The sequence below is a fragment of the Cibotium barometz genome, chromosome 35 (assembly GCF_041138505.1).
Source record: "Cibotium barometz isolate CiBa-2024 chromosome 35, ASM4113850v1, whole genome shotgun sequence".
NCBI classification, from domain to species: Eukaryota; Viridiplantae; Streptophyta; class Polypodiopsida; order Cyatheales; family Cibotiaceae; genus Cibotium; species Cibotium barometz.
The window spans coordinates 27,880,235-27,905,482 of NC_141080.1; the positions used below are offsets into that span (position 1 = coordinate 27,880,235).

A 25,248-nucleotide genomic window follows, 5' to 3' on the forward strand; every position below is an offset into this window, starting at 1 on the left:
TCGGGGTCACCCTCTGCTACTCCTAGTGTACTTCGCAATCTCTTTCAAGACGAAAGCTAAATGTACAAACACTTCTTGCATAATGGCAATCTTTTTGTAATGACAAATTGTACTGACAACTTGTAATGACAAATTGAAATCTTTCATTTGAGTTGATAATTCATATAATGAAGTTAATTTTAAGTAACTTCAAGTTCCTTCTTCCCTTATTTTAACATCGTGCTCTAGAATCCTTTCACTGTCTACTCTCCCATCTGCTTGATTGAGCTCATCCGAGTCAATGCTCAGATTATCTTCTATCTCAAGGCTAGTGCACAACGGTCCAACGTCAAAGTGCTCGTCTTCTACATCATCACAATCGTACATCCATCTGGGCATATCTTCTTCATATTCTTCGCTTTCAATGTGTTGCAGGATTTTTTCATTGCAATACATGTAAACAAGTTTATCAGCTCGGTCTGTAAAAGCTCGGTCTATAAGAAGTCGATTGCGAATAGTGCTGTAATATATTTGTACATGCTCCAGTTTCTTTCTGAGCCTGAGTTCAAAGAACACTGGCCTAGAACATTCATCGCAAGGTTGCGCAACAAAGCATAGTGCTCACCACCATTCATCATCCACCACTTCCATGCAGGTTGCTCTTTAGCCATTTGCTAAACAAGGGAGCTGGAAAATAGACCTTCTTTCAATCGAAAACAAGACATCTCTTTTATACATTTTACACGATCATCAACATTGTCATAAAAAGTGTTAACCACTGTGTAGAAATCCTGAACCACCTCAACGTTAGACATCAAATCCATATTTCAGTATTCAGGATCTAGCATATAAGCAGCACTGTGTAATGGTGTATGTGCTCCAATCCATCTGGCATGGAAGTACTTCAATAGGACTTTTCTTTGTCGACTGGAGAATGGTACACGCCAATGCTTTTCAACCACCGAATGCTCTAATTTCTTAGGACACTCTAAACTCCGCTGGACAGTCCACCATTGTATCCATACTTTTCCAAGATCAGGTGCTCTTTGATCAAGATTTCGTATCGCATACATAACATGCATCATTAAGTGGTACGCATCCATTACACTGTTCCACCAGGTTTTCTTCGTGAGTGCCGTCTTTAAGACTTTGATTTTCTCTTTCACTCTTTTAGTCTGAGTGCTCTCCCAATCATGAAATGCCATACATGTAAATGTTTCACAAACTGCAACTTTGTTTCGAAGAAGAGACTCGAAAAAGTATAGAAGTGAGTGCAAAACCTGGTCTCTGCACAGGAAGCTTTAACATAACTGACATGCGAGGCCGAAAAATATCTAACACTCTCTGTCTCTTGAGCATAAATCTCACAAGCTTGCAAACAGTATCGACGATTGAGGCAAACCATTTGGTATCATCACTTTTATACCAATATTTCAATACAAGATTCAAACTATGAGTATTGCAGCCAGACGGGAAAACATGTGGATACTGCCGCTTTAAGATTTTGGATGCATTCTTGCAATTTTTTGCATTGTCCATAACAATTTGGGCTACATTTTTGGCACCCACTTTTTCTATCACAGAGGCAATGATACCAGCAATATATGCCCCAGATTTTATTGCACCAGCTGAATCCACGGCACACATAAATGTCTCACCTCTAGGTGAAACAACCATTATATTAATTAATGGTTTTCTTTGTACATTGGACCATCCATCGCTGACTATACTACATCTAGAAAGCTCTATGTTGCTAAGAATTATTCTATGTACACGTTCTTTCACTTGAGCATAACATTTCTCCAATAGATCATTTCTCATAGCATGATACGAAGGCGGTGAAAACCCTGATCCAAATTCATCGATTTTCTTCCATGCTCTCTTCTAATGCTCACTCTCCACCATCACCATAGCACTCCCTGAAAAGTAGATCGCTTCAGCAAGGGCGAGCTGTGCATCATCGAGCAGACCGTTACGTAAGCTTTCCTGCAATGAAGTTTGACGCATGGGTATGTTAAAGTGACCTTGCAAGAAGATGGTAGATTACTTTTTGGTTGCACATTAAAGTTTGAAGTACAAGCCGGTGATGCTTCTGGAGTTTGATGATTAGAACAACAATATTGTTCCTGCCTCGATACATTGGTAGTGGATGAGAACACTTTTCGTGCATCTTTCTTCTGCATTTCGTCTCTTAAACGTTTGGCTAAATGTTTGGCCACTGCAGGTGCAGAGGGTGGGTTCCTTTTTTCTTCACTCCACCTAAAAAGTGTTCTCTTAATCGAGGCGCCCCACCTGATTTTACTGTGTGGCATAGCTTACACTCCCAATCTATGAATCGGTCATCGATGTTAATTGCATATTGCCACTCTATCCCAAGTGCCTTTTTTTTTCTGCTCTTGAATTTGGGCTCTATTAAAAGTATCGCTAGGTCCAACGTTTTCTTCCATCTCAAATAACCTATTCAAGAAAGCATACAATAATGAATACACAAATGAAGTAATAACAAAGCCACTCACATATTACAAAACATATATCACCACAGAAACAAATAAGCCTTAAAAAACCAAGTGATTACTGAAAAGCTAAAATGTAGCCAAGCAAAAATCTGAAACTAGTTTGAATCTATTTTGACAAAAATAAAAGATCGTCATATATGTTGATCGTCATATATGTTGTTTATTGTTTTTATTTTAAAAGAGAAACACATCCATGACGATTCATGCTAACTGCAAAGGATGACTGAAAGTTTTTTGCCTATAGGAATTTTATTTTTCAACTTACAGAACCGTAGATATTAATTTTTGCTAGACTTTTAGCGTCCCGACAAGACAAGACGAATGCATAAATGTGTATTCTAAGATTAAGATACATGTAATTGACAGCATGCATACAATGCACATTGCACCCCCGATGAAGGATGTCTTTTGTACCCAATTAAGGATACTTTAAACAAATCAAAGATCTATGATTGCCCAATACTCTAGTATAGGACAAAAGACCTTCTCTAAGACTCTAACATTGACAAAGCAAATCAAAGATCTATGTTTGCCCAACACTCTAGTATAGGACAATAGACCCTTGTCTAATAAAGACTATATCAAATATCAAGAACCAATACAAGCCCCTAAGGAGGACTCTTGGCTCCATCAAACCATTTAAAGAGTAGAATAAGGTAGACTACCTGCGCTGCTCGAATGCAAAGTTGAAGTGACTCCAACTTTGTCCCTAAATCTCTGTGAGTATTAGCTACGAACCACACTCTGCCCACAATTCAAAGAATTGAGGACTAGTGGCTCAGTAGCCTTAGGAGTGCCAACAAGGTAAGATAATAGCCCCTAAGATAAGGACGTTCTTCCCTAGAGGACGCTCCTAGCCAACCGGGAGCTCTATAAGCACTTCAAGAAAAGATGTGACGCCCCCAATACAAGGACAATCTTCCCGAAAAGCCGGCTGATGGGTACAAGGACAATATGAGAAATATGCCCACCAGGATTGGGGGCGTCACATCTTTCCTTGAAGTGCTTATAATGTCATAATGTACAACTCAATAGTGCCTTTTCATGACACTTATTAATGTCCTCAATTGGAGGAGCATACTTGTTAATCCAAAATGGGATTAACATCCCCCCCTACCTCATGTAGGTTCTGTCCTCAGAACCTGTTACTGAGGTTGAAAGACCTGGTTACCAAACTCATGACGGTAAAAGTTTCGGCGTGATTGAAGCTTTTTGAGGGTTCTTTGGAACACTGAGTGTGATCGATAATCCTGTGTCCACCATGTCCTCGAATGTGACATGCATGTAGGTAGGAAGACATATAGCAGGGTGATGATAGTACAACATCATGCCCTTGTCAGATGGACCTTGATTCATGTCGAATTACAGTTGCTCAGCTTCTTATCCATCATATGGCTCCTTGGGTTGATCAATCAAGACCACGAGCAATTTTAAGAATCTAACACTCGCCACTATTACTGGGTCCAGGATACGGCGCCATGCCTGTATCCAAGTTAGCATCTGTTTTCTTACCTCCCTTATGTATATAAATGTTGTTGGCATGAAGATTGGGAAGTTATAACAGACATGCGAGTCGCGCTGCTTGGCCTCTTGAAACTCCAGTAGCAGAGCAGAGTCCATCTTCTCTTTAGTGGCATGCACAAGGGGTCAACTCGTTGAGTTGGTGGCACACACATATAGACATGGTTGTATTCTGGAATTGTTAAGAATTCATCATAAGATGTCCTTGTGCTCTAAGGTGGACGACATCCTTTAATCAAAGTCATCATATGAATTGAAATGATCTATAGCTTGTCTAAGATGAGGCTCTTTGTCATCTTCATTTTCCTTCTAAGCCATAACCCTCTTGGTTTCTCTCTTAGCTTCTACTAAGGTCTTATTTCTCTTTATTCTTTCACATATAGCAAGACAAGGTTCAAAATTCAATGTTGGCTTATTTGTCACTTGTTGCTTTCCCATGGTGGAAGCAACTTGGCTCAGCTCTTCTCCCCAATTCTTGAGTACTTTATGGATATCTCAACCACTAAGCCTCTATTGGTGTTCTTCATAAGGTATGGTTTCATCTAGCATAATAGTGCTTCCCTCTTAACCAACTCTTGAAGCGTGAGCCTTACATCATCTCAAAAGATGCTATATATCATCCCTATCTAAGCTACTTTCACTATTGGATATATTTATTTGAGGCTGTGTAATAACTGATAGCCATGCTCTTAGCATGGATAACAATCGGGGTTTTGATGGACATCCCCTTTAATTCACTATCTAAGATATTTTCACTACTTGATATATTTATTTGAGGTTTTGTGTAACTGATATATTTATTTTCACTACTTGATATATTTATTTGAGGTTTTGTGTAACTGATAGTCCCAATCTTAGCATGAGTAGCACTCGAGGTTTTGATGGGAGATCCTCTTTTAATTCCATCTCCAAATACTTTGTACCCCTCGGTGTTAATCCCATTTCGGATTAACAAACATGATCCTCCAATTGAGGACATTAATAAGTGTCATGAAACAGCACTATAAAAGTTGTACATTATGAGATATTGGCCCATGACCAGCAAAAGCAGCCCAACAACCACGGCCAAAAGTAGCCCAACAACCACAGTTATGTGGCAATCACGACATGTCTCCTTTGTTGCTGCACCATTAGGGAAGAGTTTTCATCAAAACACACAACATCAAGCACACATAGTGCAAGTACGAGTCCCACTTTCCACATGAGATCATATAGAAGCATCTTAACCACATAAATTAGTTCCAGTTCTTTCTCCATTTGGACGAGGAATAGGGAACATGGAGAAGGGTAATGAGCCATTTTCTAGAACTACCTTAAACCAAAGGAATACACAAGGACATTCATATATAACGTGTGCAATATCGATAGTCTTAAAGAAGCCAAGGCTAGAAGGTGACAAGTGCCATTGGAAACCACACTGCCCAACGCCATGGGACAAGAGGCCCATGCCTTGAAACATAGGGTTTTTCACAACCACCATCTTCTTATGTAACTATGCAAAATATATTCTTAGGATGACGTTTGAAATGGGAAGGGGCATTGTGATAAACATATAGCACCTAGAGATGCTCAGAGTTGGGAAAAACAAAGCCAATCCACATCTCAGGATGACGACCAGATTTAAAAAAATTGAAGATCCCATTCAATACCTAGAGATCAAATTTGTGAAGCCATGGGACTGATTGATGATCTAGCCAAGATCTATTCATTTAGACTTTGCCTAGAAGGTAGAGCAAGCCAATGATTTAGGTCATTAAACCCAATTGAAAAGGCCAACCTATGAGGCCTTGAGACACACATTCATTATGGGATTCTTGAGTGGAGCTAGATGGATCCCCATTGCATAAATATACAACCTCAAGTAAGAGGAAGGACAAACAATGCAATATTACATTGCTAGAACCAAGTATCTCCACATGAGATGCAACACCTATAAAAGATTGGATGATCTATCACTCATTGATCGATTTATGATTGGTCTCAAGAGCAAGAGGCTTCATGACCATCTCTATATAGATCTAGACACTACAACTTTGATAAGTGTTGCTCGTAAGGTGATAGAATACAATTTGCTAGATAAGGATGTAGAAGTCATCCACTCAAACCACCAAGAGACAAGGGATGTACCACATCCAAAGCCTCAATAGTTAAGGTTTTCCAACTAGCACTAGCTAGAGTCCTAGTCAAGAACATAAGCATGGATGACTTGGCAAAAATTTTCTCAACCATTTAGGCCAGCAGAGCCAGCCCCCCAAGGGTAACCCAACAAAGGCCAGCCCGAGCGAACACCTTAAGAAGGACACCCACACCTGTTTCCACAAAGAGATATGTTTTGGTACACAATTTACTGCCAAAATTATACAAGTACATAGTGTTCAATGATGAGGTCTAGACATTAATAATTTTTTGCTCATTGCCAATGCCATGAGAACCATGATATAGGCCATTTTTGGTACCAATTAGCAAGATAGACTTCAGCACCATGATAGTTTCTCCCATGCCAAGGCACCCACATGCCAAGGCTTGCCAACCCCACTAATCACTCCTTAGTAGGCACAAGCTCTAACACTTACCTATCAAAACTATTAAAATATGACACTGACACAATGTAAAATTGGTGTGGGTGAGAGTTTGGTTTAATGGATAGTGGTCAAGTGTGAGTGGGGTGTTGAAATATATAAGCTCGGGTTGTTTGGTTATTTGTGAACACACCTTAGAGGTGCAAGATATTATCTTGTGTGTTTCTCACCATTCTTTCTACATTCATTGATGCAATGGCCTGACTTTTGGTAGTAGCTACATTTTTCTTTCTTCTTAGGCTTATCACCCCCATTATGAGTAGTTGCATTTTCCTTTCTTCTTAGGCTTATCACCCCCCTTCCGAGTAGTTGCGTTTTCCTTTCTTCTTAGGCTTATCAACCCCCTTCTCAGCATCCTTTCTAGAAGATTGGGCTGATTCTACTCTTGGCTTACAACCTCCCTGAGAAAAGGCTTTGCCTTTATCTTTTCCTGGAAAATTTGGCTCCACTAGTGATGCCAGTCACTCCATTGCGTGCACTTGGCATCATTTCAAGCCAGCGCGTTGAAGGCAAAGTTGGAGGTTATTACATGCTTTAGACCATTTATTTTTATGGTTGAAAATTTATCTACATGTAAAGTTAGCACCCTTTATACAGATTAAGGGAGGGAGTATATGTCAAAGGAGTTTCATGTATATATGGCTGAAAGAGGCATAAAACATCAATGCACAGTACCTTATACACCTTAACAAAATGGTGCAGCTAAGAGGAAGAATAGATCTCTCATGGAGATGGTACATTGGCTAGAATTTACCTCATGTTTTTGGTTAGAGGTATTTATGTGTGCCACTTATGTGCTAAACAAATGCCTCACCAAGGTCTTGCAGAGACAATTACCCCTTATAAAGCTTAGAATGGCAAGAAGCCCTCTATGCATTATTTATGTGTTTTTGGTTGTCTTTCTTATGCTCTTGTGCCTGAGCAACAACGTAATAAGCTAGATGATAAGGCAATCAAATATATTTTGTGGGATGAAACTTCATTAAGAAAAGGGTATAGACTCTACCATCTGACCACAAGCGTATTTTGGTGAGTAGAGATGTTATCTATATTAAGAAGCAACACACGTGTAGGTTCTCATCATGCATCTTATTCTTTTGTGGATCATGCTCTCATTGCCAGTATATGTGATAAAGAGAAATACGCTTCCTTTGAGGAAGCACATGAATATGATCATTGGATGCATGCCATGTAGGATGAGTATGACTCAATCCTCAAAAATGGCAATTGGTATATAAAAGATTTGTCTTATTGTAAAAGGCCATTGGATGCATGCCATGCAGGATGAGTACAACTCAATCCTAAAAAATTACACTTAGTATTTAATAGATTTGCCTTATGGTAAAAAGGCCATTGGTACACAAAGTGGGTTTATAAGCTTAAACGTAAAGCTGATGGTAGCATTAATCACTCTACAAGGCAAGGCTTGTTGTAAAGGTTTATGCTCAACAGAGGGGCATAGATTATGATGAGATCTTTGCACCCACATCTCATATGACTATGATCGGGTATATTATTGCATTGACAACGCATCATGGTTGGAATGTACATTAGTTGAATATCAAGACTTCCTTCTTAAATGGTGACTTGCATAAGGAGAGCATAAGGAGATTTATGTATCTCAACGTCATGATTTTGTTAAGAAGGGGAAGGAATCTAAAGTATGCAGGTTAAGAAAAAACTTTATATATCCTTAAGTAGGCTCCCAAAGCATGGTATGAGAAGATAAACACATACTTGGCTGCAAATGGTTTTTGTGACAATCCAACTGAGAGTACCCTCTATGTAACGAGACGATGAGTAAAGATTGTTTTTGGTCATCCTTTTATATATTGATGACATGCCCTAATGAGGAGAAGATTTTAGCCTTTAAGGTTAAATTACATGTTTCATTTGAGATGACAGATTTGCGCTCGTTGTACTATTATTTGGGCATTCAGTTTATGCAGCGTGATGATGGTATTATTGTGATGTTTTAGTCAAAGTACACATATAGGCTGCTTACATGATTTGGTCTTGAAGACTGTAAGTCTGTTGTTTGCTACACTAGTAGTAGAGATAGGTGCTAGGCTTAATCTCCAGGATGCAAGTTGTTATGAGGAGTTAATTCATGGAATATATATTCCCACGTTTTCTATTATTTGGGAATTTGGTTTATGCAGCGTGATGATGGTATTATCGTGATGTTTTAGTCAAAGTACATACATAGGTGCCTGCTGTAGCATTATATGGTAGTGATGTGTGTGAACACACTTAGGACCGCTGGGGCACTTTTTCCCTCACTAGGAGGTTTTTCCCCCATGAGTATATACACCCTCTTATCTAGTCATTTTGGGGTGTGTACTTATTTTTTGTATATGGCACACATTTGTTTATTCTAATCTAGTGAGTTTGTGTGCTCTCAAGCTTCTCTATCTTGTGTGTGTGCATTGTTGCAACCCTAACCCTAATTCCAACAATCGATATCAGAGCTAGCTTCCTTGACACTTGATCTAGTAGTTTGCCTCCCTCCTCTCACGACCCTATTTTTCTGTCTCCGATTGAGATACCCTATTAGGAGAAGAAGGTAAATACTGTAGTGTTATGTATACAAAGTATACTAAATTTTGGGGGTCCGCACGGCGCGTTTCGGGCATGTTTTGGGCACCACAAGGTTTCTACATTCTGGAGAGGCATCATTTTGGATTGGTTTTGCTCAATTTTGGGTGTTTGGGTTGTGCAACGGCAAAGATTTGGTGTGTAGCAGTATCTATAGTGTCTTCAACAACATCGACCATCATACTTTTGCCTACAGTTACTACACTCTATTCTCTACTTTGTGTTATTTTTCATTCACTTTGCAGGTGATTCAATCAGTTAGCAGCCATCCGGGGTTGCATTCAGTGAATATTATTAAGTACTTGCAGTGTGTTGAAAGATTTTGCATTTGGTAGACAGACATGGCTGGGAGCAGTGATGTATTCAACATGTTGCCTTCTGAGGAGGACAAACTTGATGGGACTAACCACCCATTGTGGTCCTATATGATGAGGCATGTACTGGTTGCTAAAGGCCTTTGGAATGTGGTCATCAGTGGTAGTGAAACTCGTCTTGTTTCACAACTACCAGTGTAACCAGGTGCTAAAGGCCTTTGGAATGTGGTCGGTGGTAGTGAAAGTCGTCCTATTTCACAACTACCACCAGTGTAACCAGGTGCTGCAAGTACATTTGAAGTAGAATCTAATATAAATGTGGCTCCTCCACATCCACCACCAGTACCTCCCACTGCTGCTCAAACGAGATGGGACAGAAGAGATGCACATGCATTGCTTGCACTTTTTGTGAAGCGAAGCATTATTCCTCATATTCGGTCATGTAAGATTTACCAGATTCTTATCAGAGTTTTGTTGAAATTTGAGCAATAATGATGAGCTATGGTGGATCAAACACTAGAATCAACATTTATAACAAAGTGATTAGTAAATAATTAGTGGGTAATTAGCAAATAGATTAATGTAGGCATGGACGTAATTAGTGGGTAATTAGCAAATAGATTAATGTAGGCATGGATACTCAAAAACCAGCAAATTCTCATTAGGGCTATGCCTCAATTTATAGAGTTTACATCAAGCATCAAATCCCACTGATTTCTCCATGATTCACTCCACCTCTTTTCCCTGATTCTCTCCACCTCTTCTCTTTTCCCTGAATATCTCCCAGAATAACTCCACACTCCTAAATTCTCTCATGCTACCCTTTATTCTCTCCCAATAGATTCTTCTCACCTTTTCACAGGTTCTTTCACATTTACTCATCTTCTTTTACAGCCTCTAACCAAGAGCTTGTTCCCACACACACCCTATTCACTTGTATATTTCAACACCTCCCCTCCTCAAGTGAATTCTCCTAGTACACCTAGACCCTATACCAAGTTTGCCTCCCCTTACTTGATAGTCCGCGACTAGTGTCTACTCCTCCCCTCAAGTTATCTCAGCACACCTGGACCCTATATCAAGTTTCTTTCTTACTTGACAGTCCGCGACGACCAGTGCCTCAAGTCCCTAAACTCCATAGTCCTTGACACTCTCTCTCTCTCTCTCTATGTGTCCAAGGCTACTATAAGTGCTCGCGACCTTGACTAAAGTGCTCACACATACATCTACCACGTGGCCTACATCATCGGTGGCTCAGAGGTGGTTTTACTTTGTTGGGGCAGGTTACATTGGGTTGTGGGGTCTCTCTCTCTCTCTCTCTCTCAGAGATTTTCACATGGCTCCTCACTCTTTGGAGCCTCACATCTTCTCTTTTCTTCAGTCTTCTTGTCGTGGCAGCTTCTCTCCACGCGTCCGTCTCTTCTTTCAGTCTTCTTGGGGCAGCTTCTCTTCTCGTGTCCATGTCTTCCTTTAGATCTTCTTCTCGGTGTGGATCCTCTGCTTGGAAAGAGATATTCTTCTTCTTTCATGGCTGGGGCCATGAGCTCGTCCGTCAGGTCATTTTGCTCCATGTGAGCAACATGTTTCAATGTTTTGCTGACAGGTCCTTTGGGCTTTTTATGTTTATCTTGTATCATTATGCAATGCAAACCCAAATTTATGCGGGAGGTCTTACAACCACGAATGGTTGCAAGCATACAACCAGGAAAGCAAGCTCAAACAGAATGCAAAAGGTGTGTCACTCACCGCTCAACCGCCGCCTTGAAGGATTCCCGCGTCGCAGTGAAGAAGGAGCCGCCGCGTCGCCGCTCTACCGCCTCTCCGCCGCCGTGCCGGTCGATCACTCTCTCACTCACTCTCTCTCTCTCTCTCTCTCACACGCAAGAGAAGGAAACCAAGGAGATAAGGCAAGAGCACTCTTGTATTCACAACACATGAGAATGAGGGTTTTAGGGTTACATTTGACTCTTATAGGTGACTTGGCCGTTCACACATGGGCGCCCATACATGGCCGGCCGATCCTAACCCTTACCCTGCTGATATTCAAGGTGCGCCTCTCATCGGCGTTCACCCAATCCCTTTATCCTTAATATATGGTGTCGACAAGCCCGGCCCATTACTCAGAATATTTAAATTAATGACGTAAAACATAGTACGTCTCAATGTCCGTCATGGGTTAACATGCCCCCCTTCCTGATGTAGATTCCGTCCTCGGAAGCTATGGTATGGTAAGCTCGATAGGGTTGTTGTGGTGGACCGTCTGCAAAACAGAGAAGTAGAGTGAAAGTATGCTGAAATTCAAAAGATATAAAGTGTATAAATTCAAGCATGTTAGACCACAATGGATGTTGCTATGAGAACTTAGTTTAAGGGGTCACATGAATAAGCTAGTGTAGCAAATTAACAGCAGTTTAAAATTGTTAAAAGTAAATCAAGAGTTAGCAAGGTGTCAAAGGTTAATCAAGGTTTATAACTGGACTAAGTCAAGGAAAATAACCAAGGTTAATAAATAAACAGATGACCACACTGTGTCTACTCTAAGAACAAGTTAATACCACAAGCCTAGGGACACAAGATACATCAGAGTTACAGGAGCCTTTTGCCTTTATTTCTTTATGCACGTGACAATTTTTAAATACAATGGCGACCTTCCTAAGGCAAAACTAACATCGATCCTGGTACCATGTTTAACACAAGGCATTATCCAGGAATCTATTAGCTCACTTTAGGCAAGGCTACCCCCTATCAACCAAGGCATTGGTGTGGAGTAGAATACTCCTCGCCTACCAAGTATCAATAAGGTGATAGGCCAACATTAAAGCACATCATAGACTTGTATTGCCATTTATTATAGGCTCTTTTTTTTTATTTAAATAATTTCTTTTGATCTTCGCTCCTGAACTATAATTTGTCTTGCATCCTTTCGACAAAGGGGTAAAAGCTATGTCCTAGAGGTCAACACACACATGGCCAGGTGTCAAACATTAAGATGGTTTGACCCTAGACCTAAGACAATCGTATTCCAAGGTTAACTAAAGACGTCATGCATTCTCAGGAATATATCCAATAAGGTTAAGCTCATTAATGATTTACACTAGCACGTCAAGCAACTTCACAAACTAAGTATTACATTGACAATTTCCATGTGGTCATGCATTATAGTTCATGCAATTAATTGAACAGAAAAAACGAAAGAGAGTGGGTATGGAAGAATTACACCTGTATTTTGGAGATCTCCTTGATGTGATGTGAGAAATGCCCGCAATTTGATGAGATATTTATGTATGAGCGTTGCGGCTATCTCAAGACTTGAAAGCGAACCCACCTCAAACTTTTTAACCTGTACAATCAACTAACAACAAGCACTATACCTCGAGAGGCACATCAGTGTGAAAAATTAAAGACTCGTTTAAGGAATCCAAACTAGAAAAAACTTGAAAACACTAACCTACCTACCAGTCACCACACTACTACTGAGGATACGGTAAGAGGATGTTGTAGAGTCTTGGCTGTAGCCCTAAGGCTAAGCCTCTATCTGCATCATCCAAATAAATAAAGTCAACCTCAGTAGTGCCATGAGTTTCATCCGTCCATTCATCATTGTCAGATATTTCCTTTTCATTTTCCCATCCACATAGACTCATCAAGAATGTAACCATGCGAGGATAGTCATCTTGTGGAAAAGGAAAGCATTGGGCTATCGGGGATATTTCCTCTACGGAGTAGGGGTCAGTCATGGTCAATAGGCGAATTAGCCATTCTAATTCCTCAACATTTTCCTCTCTGGCTAGTACATCTATATGATCCCATTCAGTTTCAATTACAGGATAGCACATGTGAAATATCTGAGAAAGGTACAGATGATACCTCTCACCAGAGGTGGGAGTGGATGAAGTGTATGATGATCGTGCATCTGCCATATCTGCAAACACAGATATAGCATCAGTAGGTTTGTGACAGGTCAATCTAGTTCTTGATTGTATACGGATATTTCTCCTCTTTTTGTGCTCTTGCTCTTTTTACTATTTTTTTTTCTTTCTTTGTTTGTTTTTTTTAAAAAAAATGTATGAAGCTATATATATACATCCCCTTGAATTTGGCAATTACATGGTCAGGGGAGAAGGTTAAGGAGGAAGCATTAGAATGTCGAGCGTGAGTACATGCTCCCCCTTTCCTTGGGTAGATCATATTATTTGCAATGATGTTGCAGCCTCTTGGAACCAATTTGTCCAGCGGGTCATAGGTTGTGATGTGGGCAGATAGCTTTTTATGACCCTTGTGGCCACATACAATTGCAGAGATAGTAGTGTACACTCCCATTGACGAATGGAGGAAATGGTTTCCGAGGATACTATTACAAGGGGAGACGTAGACTCATCGGTTTTTTGTTGGGTGTTGACAAGAGTAGGTGTAGAGCATGTAAAAACTTCTATATGAGTGTGTGCCTGGCATGAGGAGCTAGAAGCTTCATGTGGCTCCCCCCTTCCTGAGCTAGGTGGTAATGATCGATATCGTTTGGGAATCCAAACTAACTCTGGAAGAAGTGGTGCGGAGCACTCTGTTACCTTTCCCTTACCACGGTCTTGAATTGTCATTGGGGTGGCAACAATTGGTTTGCAAGGTTTTACAGGTGATGTAGAGGGATTCAGCTTATGTTTAGGGACCCAAATCTGGTCATTCCCCTTGTAGTACCCTTGGGCTACTAATAATTTTTTAGGGATCCATCGCGATGTTACATTGCCCTTTCTCGAGTGGGTAGCTGCTTTCCTTTTACGAGGCTTCTTGGTGGGCTGAACGAGATTGAGCAGGGGAAGTAGCTATTAATGAAGCTTTTGGGATCCATTTGTATGTGTTTTTTGGCATAGTAAGCGGAGCTTTAGAGACCACCCTGCATGTGTCCACTATTGGTGTTGAAGCGTTAGAGGGGTGGCAAACAATCAAAGATGGTTTTGCCACTGGACTTTGTGATTTTTCATTATCTAGCATTTGAGTGGATGACTTAGGTGCAGGATTTTGAGCGGTTAGACCTAGTGTTGGTTCTTGCGTTGTGACTCGTCTAGTTGCCCAATCGATATTGCACTTGGTGGCCATCATCCATTTGCGCCCTAAGTTTACAGTCCCTTCCATGGTACCTGCAGGCATAACCAAAAAACTTTGAATTACGGTCCCCTTGTCATAGGCAATCGGAGTGTGCAGAATTCCTGAGACATGGGTTTTCTTCTTGTTGATTCCTTGAACTTGGATAGCACTCTTGGATAAAGGTGGTTTTCCAAGTTGACACCACATGCCATATGATAGCAAATTGTGTTAAGCTCCTGTATCCAATAATGCATTATATAGCACCTCCCCGTAAGGACTCTGTAACTCAATTGGGTATCTTAGAGGCGGGTCAGATTCCAGTGCATCCTTCTATTTACTCCCATTAAGGAATCCAATGGTTTCAACTCCGTTGAGAGTCTCCACTCTGATGGTACCTTGCGGGGTAATTTCACATACTCTATACGGTCCCTTACCAGCATATTTGAGCTTCTTCTTTTCGTTACGCACTCCATACATCAGGACTTTATCCTCAACCTTGATGTCCTTGTCCTTCAGGTGGCGATCAAACCATTTTTCCCTTCTATCCTTCTCCACAAGGGCATTGTATACAGCCAATTATCTTTCATCGTTCAGCCGCTCAAGGATATATAGACGCTCTATTAAGGGATTACCATCCCAACCCTCATGAGTAGCAACACGAAGACTAGGAATGACAAATTTCCACGGCATGACTGCTTCTTGGCCATATACCATTTTGAATGGTGTGCAATTAATAGCCACTTTGTACGCAGTACGATAGGCCCATAAAGCTGTCATAAGCTTTAGATCCCAATCCATGCGATGAGCTTCAACTGTCTTTGTCAAAACAGAGATTAATGTTTTGTTTGTACTCTCGGCTTAGCCATTCGCTTGCGGATAATAAGGAGTAGATTTATGATGGGATATCATGAAATTTGTTGTGAGCTCCTTAATCACGTCATTTATAAAATGTGTCCCATTGTCGCTCACAAGTTCAAAAGGACAACCGAAGCGTGTGATTATATTTTCAAAGAGGAACTTGGCTGTTGTCCTCGCATCTGCCTTACGTGTCGCTTTCGCTTCAGCCCATTTGGTCATATAGTCAGTGGCCACAATAATATAGCGAGATTGTGTGTTTCGGGCCACTGGGCTAATTGGACCTACAAAGTCTAAACCCCACTTTTCAAATGGTTGGTTTACTTTGATCGGATGTAGGGGCATCTGATCTTTCCGTTGGGGTTTCTTGTATCGTTGGCATTCATCGCAACCCTTCACAAAGAGTGATGCATCTTGGAACATAGTGGGCCAACAATACCCTGATTGTAAGATCTTTCGCGTAGTTAAGTCTCCTGAGAAGTGACCACCGGCTACGCCCATATGTGCCTCTTGCAAAATGTATAGATACTCATCCTCTCGAGCACAACGCCTAAGAACGTCATACTTTCTTGTTTTATAAAGAGTCCCTGCTATCAGGCAATAGGGTTTGCATTCTTTGATCAGCTTTCGAGCTAGATCTTTACGAAGCTCCTTGGGTGGAAAGCCATTAACCAAAAAGTTAACAATCTTCTCACTCCATTCAGGCATTGTCTCCACCATGAACAGGGAAGTGTCAGGTAAGTCATCATCAACCCCCATATAGGAGCCTCACCATTAGGTATGTGAGACAAATGATCAGCCGTAACATGTTTTTTGCCAGGTCTCACAACAACAGTGAAATCAAACTCAAGAAGAATCAATAGCCATCGTGTGATTCTTCCTGTGGAGCATGGTTTGTTTACCAGATACAACAATGCTTGATGATCCACATAGAAAACAAACTTGGTGGCAAGGAGGTAATAACGAAATTTCCTTACTGCACATATCATTGCCAACCCTTCTCGCTCCGTAGTGGTGTAGTTCATCTCAGCATCGTTCAACTGGCGACTGGCAAAGCTAATGGAGTAGTCTAGCTTGTGTTCTCCAGGTTGAGTTAACACACACCCAATAGCAAAGTTTGATGCATCAATATGCACATGGAAGAGTAAATCCCAGTTAGGCATTCTTAAGATTGGAGCACTCGCCAAGGCCTTCTTTAATAGCTCATAGGCACGGTCACATTCTTCGGTCCAAATAAACTCGATGAGAAGCTTATACAATGGTCGAGAAATCTCGGCAAAGAAGAGAATAAACCTTCGTGTCGATAATAACCAACATGGCCCATAAAGCGTTGGACTCCCTTGTAGTTGGTGGGTGGTGGCAGTTCCAGAATAACCTTGATTTTACTCTCGTCCGTGGAAATCCCATTTTTGGACACTATATGCCCTAAGATAACTCCGTGTTCAACCCAGAATTGGCATTTAAAAGGATTCAAGGAGATGCAATATAATCTACACCTTTCAAATATTTTTCGTAAACACATAGTGTGCTCATCCCCCAAGAGGAATGAACACAAAGATCATCTAAGAAAGCTTCACAGAAGTCCCTTAGATATTCCTTAAAGGCCGTGTTTATCAATCGTTGGAATGTTGCAGGTGCATTGGTCAAGCCAAAAGCCATGACACGAAAGGCAAACACTCCAAACTCCGTGGTAAATGCTGTTTTAGCTTGGTCCTCGATTGCAATTGTGATCTGATTGTAACCCGAGTACCCATCTAAAAAGCTATATGCCTCTTTGCCTGCCACTCTTTCAAGCACATGTTCAGAATATGGCAAGGGGTAATGATCCCTTCTGGTGGCTGCATTAACCTTTTTGAGATCAACGCACACTCTGAGTTTCCCATTCTTCTTTGGTACGATGACTATCGGAGAAACCCATTCTGTGTGCTCAATAGGGTATATGAATCCACATTTTACAAGATTTTCAATTTTCTCTTGTACAATCTTTGCGTATTTAGGAGACATTGCTGGACTGGTTTAGCAGTGCTAATCATTGGAATTGTGTGTTGCACCACCGAGGGTGGAACACCCTTCATATCATGATTTGTCCAAGAAAATATATCCTTGAATTCTTTAAGAAGCTTCGTAAGTGCAGCTTCTTCCGCCTTGGTGAGGTCTTGAGCAATAAAAACTGGTTTAGACTCCTCACCCGGATCTGCTAAGTCTATCTCCTTAACTACCGCAGGGCCATCGTAGACACCGCTACTCCCATTGGTAGGCGTTCGTTGGGCTTTTGTGTGTAGACCACCTTACATTCCCCTGTGTGGTAAATGATTTGAAATGCTCGGGTGCGGGGTGTAAGTCTACTGGTTCTTGTTGTGCCAGGCTTTTTTCTTTCAATTCCGCTTCCTTTTGTTGCTGTGCCAACTCTTGGTTTTGCCGCCCTCTTGCAGTACGACTTAGTTTTGGCTTCTCTTCGATTTCTAATTGGGCGACATGATGAGGTTGCGGATTACACCACATGACACTTTGGAGGTATTGTCCCCAATTATCCGCTAACTTCCGCCGATGAGCATCAATGGCTCCTACATAACTAAGCCATTCTGCAGTGGATCTTTCCTTGTTTATTGTATTGTGTACATTAGCTTGATAGCGTTGGCGCTTATGTCTCGTTTTCTTCTTACCAAGTTTTTGATTTTTGTTTCTATCAGATTCGGACTCACTTGGTCGATCTTCACTTTCGGATGAACTGCAGGAGGTCACTGTCCTAGGCCTTGAGCACCTTGCTTCCACATTTGGGTGAATATTTGATTCATCCCTTCCATCAGGCTCAGAGTTAGTTTCTTCCTGAGATTCATACTCAGAGTTGCATTGGTCAGAGTCTTCGCTACTTTCAATGTCAGTGGAGTTTGCCACTTTCTCGCCATCAGGAGTCAAGTGCATAACACCTATCATGTTTATTGGCACTAACGGTGGCATATCTTGCCCCTCAGGTGTTACCCAACTTGTGCCTCTATTTTCCCATGTGTCTATGGTTGCCGCTAGGTGTACCCAATCCACGTTATCCGACTCAGTCATACCCGGTAGGACATCCATATAAGGAGAATCTTTCCCATCATCGGTCTCTTTTTTGCATGTATAGCAATACCTTAATGGGGCGGAGTGAACAGTGGTATCCGATCGATTATCGATGATAACCTTGCTTCCTAAAGGATGCGCACGACCATTCTCAAGATCAACTCGAATGACAGAGTCCTGGAATTGTAGATAGACATGGTTTTTCGACCAGTCATGCACCATTTGTGCTTCCCTCATGAAAGGACGTCCTAAGATCATTTGATATGACATCATAGCATGCTTGGAGAAATCCATTACAATGAAGGTATGTCATACCTTGTATCCCAGAACCTTGATCTTAAGGTCCCTTAACATTCCAATAGGTTTAGCAATAGTTCCGTTTGCCATCTTAACCACTATGTTTGTGACTTCGAGGTGAGGTCTCCCCATAGATTCCCAACAGTTTTTAGTCACAATGCTCACTCCAGCACCACCATCAAGGATTCCCTTTAAAGTTAATCCCTTGGTAGTAATGGGGAGGGTTGCATTAGATTTGTCACCTTCAAAGTATTGTCCCAACTTGTTCATAGGTATTTCAACGACCGAATCTTCATCTAAGTCGGGTTGTAGATCCCAATGCTCCCCTTCATCTTGAAGCGTGTCGGGTCTATCCATATTTGCAAATTGTGGTAATCCCACCTTTAGTTCTCCATTGAGAAATGCCCGAAAAGCTAAGAATAGCTCAGGATCTCTGTATAATTTGGATATGATCGTGGTTCTGATTTCAGAGGACATGAAATCCATTAGCTTGGACACATTCAATGGTACTTTTCGAGATATCGCTCCTTGACTAGGAACTGGTGAAGATGGAATCACTTCCTCTTCAATGGGGTCAGGCATTCCCTCACTAAACATTCTTTCAAGCAAAAAGGGTGTTTGCCCACTTCCTGATGTCCTACCCTCACTTTCTTCCCGAATGATACTAGGTATAGCTAACGGTTTATGGTTCCTGTGAGGCTGAACTTGCGTAGGAAACACTGTGTCTGGAATTTTGATTTTGGCTCCAGTACTCTTTGTGTTTCTTCCACCAAACCCCTTAAGTGTTGCACTTGTTCAATCTCCTCAACCTGGGTTTGGGTAAGTTCCAATCTCTTTCTTGAGGGTTTTTGGCCCACGTGGCTTGTCTTGGGGAGTCTGAGTCAGTTTGGGTGGTCGAGAGGGCATTAACTGACTTGGTGTGGGGCCGAGGAAGTTTCCTTCTATTTTCCCTTATTTATGTACTCGCTTGATTCTCCTTCATTGAGCTCCCGAGTGGGTTCCTCCCTTAAGGTAGTGGCTTTGGTCCCCATGGTTTCTATTGAATCAGAATCATCTTCAGGATCATTCATATACACGGGGTCGTCTCCTGTCCCTATGTTAGTCTTTGAACTAGGCTTGGAGCTCGTGGCATTAAGCGATCTCTTCCGCCGTGTTTTCTTTTTCTTTGCCTGAGCGATTGATGCGGTATCCCTCTCTCCAAGAATGTAGTTTTGATTTTGAAGCATTGACCGTGTAACTACATTCGCGGGTACAAAGGGTGTGGTTCCTCGTGCTTGGTTTGGTGACCTCAACCAAATTCAATGGCGTAATCTTGGGTGCATTAGGATTATGTGGACATTGAGCGATCAAATGATCTATGCCACAACGATTACATGTAAGTATATGAGTAGCGATCTTCTGTAGCCTATTAGGGCACTCCGCTACACGATGCGGTCCACCACACTCGTAGCATTGAAGAGGTGGTCTCCTTGGCAAGGTATTAAGGTTTTACCCTCTTGTGGCGAGAGCAGCCGCTTGATATACAGGCTTGACTTGCCCGAAATGATCCTCCATGTAGTACTGGGGAATCATTTCAAATGTATCAATCCCATATGGAGCAGTGGGGTCTATCTCCTCTTCATAATCCCCACACGCACTATGTGACTCACAACCCATCTGGTTTATTGGGGTAATCCTTGGATGTGGAGGTTGTGGTCCTAGCACTGGCGGGGGTAACGGCACAGAGATTGGACTACATTCGGATTTGTTGCATGCAAATGAAGATCAATACAAGGATGCAACAAAAAAAGATACTTAGGGCTCTTGTAAAGAGTTCCACTTTGTAGATGAATGTGGGAGAGGGCTTCACAATAATCCCACATGGGAACTTTTGAGAGTTCTAGAATTTTTGTATAAAAGGTGGCTCATTTGAGAGCATGGACACATTGGGCAAACTCATGTTTGAGCTCTCTTGAGACTAGCTCTCCCTCTTCTTCCATAGAGGTGCAAGCTCTTCTCACTCCCCATCAACATTGTTGTAAGTTCTATTCTTTTGTTAATTCAATGCAATGAGTTGATATTTGTCTCTCTTCTCTTGTCAATTCTCTAGTATGCATGTTTCTTATTGATAGCTTAAAGGATTGTGTGCATGCTAGGGAAATGAGTATTTGAGAATGAGGAATGCTTTGATCATGTGTAAGCAATAGCTAGGCTTTCTTCTTGTTTGAATGTATGGATGAGTGGAATGTGGAGTTGAGTGAGCAATAGCAAGATTGAGCTTGAGTGTGTGTTGAATCTATGTCAATAGTAGTAGTTTTCTTAGCATTCTCTCCATCAAATGGATAAGCTTTTGTGCACCGGTACGGGTTGAATCCCTAGCTCCGAAAGGGATGCAAATCCCATTGGATTGAGCTAAGTGTGGATCATACTACTCTTGCTACAAGTGAGAGAGTTATTCCGTCTCTCCATTGGCGCCGCTGCCGGGGAGAAGACTCAAAACCGGTTGAGAAGCTTGCATTACTACCACTATTTCTTTTTATTTTGAGGTTTAGGGCATTGAGTGTGTGATCTCAAGGGCGCCTTGTGTGTTTTCGGTTTTTTGATTAGAAGCAAAAAAAACAAAATTAATTAAACCTCTTTGCGGTAGAGAAATCCCGCCCCACTAATCAGATTTAAGTACTTTCTATTTTTGTATTTTTGACGGGGTTGGCGAGGGTTAGATAGGAAGTGTTGGAAGCGGCTTTCTTTTATTGTTTTGAATTGTTATTGTGTGGAGAGGCGTCTTCATAGGGCGCAGTGAAGAAAAAGAAAAATATATATATATATATATATATATATTATATATATCTATATATTTATTTCTTTATATATGTACTCTACTGTAGACAGGCGAAGGACAGCAGTTGAAAGCCGGCTGAAAGGAGAATAGAGGCGGCTTTTTAAAAAAAAAAGAATATATATATATATATATATATTCTCTTTTATACGATTGACGTGGCAGCTGGAGGGGCCTTGAGCGCTGCATTGAGGGGGTTATATATATATATATATATATATCATTCTGTTTGTTGGGTGGACAGAAATTGGTGGCCGTCACTACCACCGACCGGTCACTTAGACACCACTTGGGATCGGCAGACGAGTCGCATTTGATCTCAAAGCAGGCGCCGCAGCTCAACCCTCCGTTGAAGATGGTCGTGCTCAGAGCAGCTGTGTTGGTGCCATAGCCGGACGAGTAGAGATCTCCATAGCCACAAGCGCCACCCATGGTACCAGACGCGTCGCTGCCACCATAGAAAGTGGCGTGTGCATTGCTCCACCCACTCTCATCAGAGCTTCCACCCCCATAATATGAAGCCATTGCAGGAGCCCCCAAAGCAGATATAGTCAAAACCAATATGCACAGAGACGACGAGGGAGGCGTCATGGTTGGGAGCTACAACTAGGAAGGCTAGGCTTGCTCAAGGACTCTATTTGATATATATATCATTCTGTTTGTTGACGTGGCAGGCTGGTCGACTAAAGGCGCCGCTGGGAGCAGAGCAGCGAAGGCCGGGCGGGCAGAGAAAGACGGGCGAGGACGGCCATGTGGAAAGCAAGGCTGTCGACTGCTGGCTAGCGGAGAGGCAAGCAAACGGGCGAAGGCAGCTGAGAGGAAGGAGACGAAGAAGACCGGTAGTTGGCTGCAGCAGAGCAGAGCGCAGTAGTGGCCGATAGCGCTGAGACCGGTGGTCGGGAAGCAAAAGAAAAGGCGTGGAGTGGCAGCTGGAAGCGAAGGCGAGCGTGAAGGTGCATTGAAGAGTCGGCGCGCCAGCGAGAAATCCGGAGCGGTGTGAGCGGCGAGCGAAGAGCGGCTGAGGATAAGGTTAGTGGATTTTCCATTTTTTTTTTATTTTTATTTTTTTCATATTTTTTTGTATTTTTAAATAAAAAACAAAAAAATAATATTTTTTTATTAAAAAAAGAAAAAGAGATTAAAAAAGAAAAAGAAAAAAAAAGAAAAAAAAAGAAAAACAATTAAATTGAGAAAAAGAAATTAAAAAAATAAAAAAAAATAAAAAATTAAATTATTTTAGGAGTCCATATTGTTTGCATATTTTTTATTTTTCATTTCTGTAATTTTTAGCATAATTAGAGTGATTTGCATTGTTTTAACTTTTTGTTATTAAAAAAAAAGACAAAGACAAAAACAAAACAAAACAAAACCAAAAAAAAAAACAATTTTTATTTTTGTATTTTGAAACCATTGTTCATCATTTAAATTTTTGCATAATTAAGGTAGCTTGCATTTTTTATTTTTTAGAATTTTTGTAAATGATGCATAATTAGTAAATTCATATTTTTTATATTTGGCACGAAATTTATAAGTTAAAAAAAAAACACAAAAACAAAAACAAAACAAAACAAAGGAGAAAAAAACAAAAGAAAACTAAAGAAAATTAAAAAAAAAAGATAAAATTGAGTGTTTTTTAGGAGTCTATTTTTTTGCATATTTTGTAATTCTTCATTTATTTTTTTTGCATAATTAGTATTTTCTTGCATTTTTTAATTTTTATAACTTTGTGCATAATTAGTATTTTTTTAGTGTGATTCATAATTTTTGTGTAAATTTAAAAAAAACATAAAAACATAAAATTATTTTAAAAAAATCATAATTAAATAAAAATAAGAAAATAGGATAGATAGTTACGCCCACATACTCCTTTTAGTTGCATTTAGTGATTAGGTAGGTTAAATAAAATATATATATATATATATATATATATATATATTTTATTCAAAAACAAAAACAAAAATAAAACAAAACAAAAACACATAAAAAACCAAAAAAAATTTGACCTTATGCACTTGCGGTCGGGACGTCTTGTAGATTCTGCCATAGGACCTAGGGCACCTTCTAGAGTACCTACGCAAGAAAGTGGGACCCAATCGGTAGGCAATTTGGCAGATATTGCTGAAACCCTTTCTGAATCCCAATTCGATACCCTTTCCTCTAGAACAACTAGTTCATTGTCCATGGACAATCTAGGACCGACAAATAGTCATCCTGTAGCCCCAAATAGAACACCCTCAAGATCCTTTAATCCATTTGAAGCCGACACCATGGGGTTAACACTCAATGTGAGACTCCAATATGTCTACACAAATGCTCAAGGAGCTGAGATCTTTAGGGACCCACAACAACGGTATCTTGTTAAGATCGCCGACATATTCTCAGAACTTGATAGAGCACCTCTAGTCAATGACCAGGGTAACATGTATATGGGTGGAGATGGTGTTCGCTACGAAGTCACCTACCATCCAGAAAAGGTAGACAAATTAGGGGAGCTCTCTAAAACCGAGTTCTTAGACTGATCAGAACTTTCCAGAGCAAGGGAGTCTAGAGATGACTGGCTCATTGAGCCGGACATGCCTGGACCATCCAATGCCCAGTCCTCAAAGCCATCCATAGATGATTTACTCCTTGTAGATCTAAATTTGGAAAGGGATAGGAAAGGCAAGAGAAAACTGGATCAGGGGGCTGAATGCCAATGGGAGTTTGTACGACAAATTCCTGTGACAAAGGTCTTACAGGATGACCCACTTCAAGAGGTCTATAAGGACTCGTTAGAGGGATATTATGCCACGACTAAATTGCCACAGCTAGATCTTCCTCTAGCTCATGTGGTGGTAGTTGAGAAGCGTGCAGGACACATGAACAGAATAATTGATAAATGGGCCAATGAATACCGAACCTTAGATTGGAAAGAGATTCGGGAACTCACGTGGAAAGGACAACCATTATTCATGGAAGTGTTCTCAACAAATACAGCCAAACCAGGAGAGACAGCCTTTCTTGGAGAAACTGTTGCTCCTCCCCTACGAGAGTTCACTAGAGAGAGACCTTCAACATCTAAGTGGACCACTGCTAGTAGCCCAACTCTAGCACCAAGATATCGTCCTACACCAAATGTGCGACCACAGGTCACACCACACCAACATCTTTCTCATTATAACAATCGGAGGATAGGGGAGCCAACTCGGCCTCCTATAAATGCACCTCCTGAAATGAGGGTGACAAGATCTTTGGAGGGGTTTGGTGAGGCTGGTAATAGGGTACCCACACCAATTTTGGAAACATGTGGACCATCTTTCCAAAGAGAGGAACAATTCCCACTAAGAGCGAGAGGTCGTAGGCCCTATGACGAGTATTCAAGACAAGTAAGACCATCAACTCTTCAGAAACTGGTAAAGAAGTATGAAGGGTCGGGAGATCCATACGACCATGTAGCAGCATTTAGGCAAGCAGTTCGAGCAGAGCAAGTAGCTGATAAGCATACTCAAATTGAAGGGTTTGGACTCACTCTTGAGGGAAAAGCCCTGGCTTGGTTTCAGGCATTAGAAGCTTCAGACAAAACTTCTTTACGAGTTTTGGAAGAGAGATTCATTGCTGCTTTTTCCTTGATGGGAATTCAACATGACACGGTAGCACAC

The 25,248-nt window shown here is 41.1% G+C and overlaps 1 pseudogene; it reads right to left on the reverse strand.

Annotated features, from left to right (window-relative positions):
* Positions 1-189: 189 nt before the first annotated feature.
* LOC147618293 (expansin-A6 pseudogene) lies at positions 190-22,201 on the reverse strand (annotated as a pseudogene).
* Between the last annotated feature and the right edge of the window lie 3,047 nt (positions 22,202-25,248).